Source organism: Callorhinchus milii, unplaced genomic scaffold (assembly GCF_018977255.1).
Source record: "Callorhinchus milii isolate IMCB2004 unplaced genomic scaffold, IMCB_Cmil_1.0 Scaffold33, whole genome shotgun sequence".
NCBI classification, from domain to species: Eukaryota; Metazoa; Chordata; class Chondrichthyes; order Chimaeriformes; family Callorhinchidae; genus Callorhinchus; species Callorhinchus milii.
Genome location: NW_024704774.1, coordinates 730,245 through 731,294, shown reverse-complemented (window position 1 = coordinate 731,294; position 1,050 = coordinate 730,245). Strand labels below are relative to the sequence as shown.

The window sequence follows — 1,050 nt, the reverse complement described above, 5'->3', positions numbered from 1 at the left end:
TATCTAACACAGTAGAGGAGTGAGATCATTTTGTCTGAAAGCTAATCAAGCAAATAAGAACCAAACAATTCTGTGCCATAATCTTATCTACCCAACTGGCTCCAAACTTTACAGTTTATTGTTCTCTACCACTATGTTACTCGCTCCCAACCACTTTTATCAGATTCCCAAGTTATTTAGGGAATTTTGGCCAGTGATCTAATTATAAACAATGAGAGCAAAGTGTGAGCAGTTTATTACAGTGACCTGAACTCAGATCAGATTATAGCCTTGAGATTATTACCTTGTCTTTTATCAGTGGAGTCCTGTAGCTCAGTGGTTAGAGCACTCGTCTCTCAAGCGAGAGACCTGGGTTCAATTCCCGGCAGGGCGAAACTTTGGGCAAGTTTCCTTACCCCACACGCCTAATAACAATCCATCAAAAAAATAATAAATTGGTCACTTCAATCCATGACTGTTTGTGGGACACTGCTGTGCGCAATTTGGCTGCCGCATTTCGCCCACAAATATACAGTCAATTCACTTTATAGTATATTCTGTGAAGCGCTTTGAGACATCTAGAAGACGTGAAAAAGCACTATATCAAATGCAAGGATTATTATTAATATTTACAACATCTAATGTTCTTCTCCAAATGTCTTCCCTCCTCTTCTTTAGGATCTGACTCATACTAGGCCACGCTTTCATTCACAGGGCTATGCTCCTCTGGTAACTTCACCCATGTAACCATTTTTCATGTGTGTCACTCTAAAATCCTTAATGAAAGCTGTTAAGTAAATGAGCCAGCATTGTAACACAGGGACTTTAATAACTCATGTCACTGTTATGTCACTGTATATGTTTCATACCTGCTTTAACCTCTGATTCTATTAAGTGCACTTCCACACACATGCACTTTGCAGTAATCAACAGCCAGCATTTATATAATACCCTTCACACAAGGTAACATCTCGGAGTACTTTACAGAGGCAGGGCTGAATGCCGAGCAAGAAGGGAGGGGAAGAGGCAGCCATAAGACCCCTAGCTTGTCTAATGTCATTCTGGTTGAGA

General features: G+C 40.4%; 1 non-coding gene across 1 annotated transcript; it reads left to right on the top strand.

Moving 5' to 3' along the window:
* The first annotated feature begins 301 nt into the window (after nt 1-301).
* trnae-cuc lies at nt 302-373 on the top strand. The gene has a single exon. It is a non-coding gene; the product is annotated as a tRNA-Glu (tRNA).
* The last annotated feature ends 677 nt before the right edge of the window (nt 374-1,050 follow it).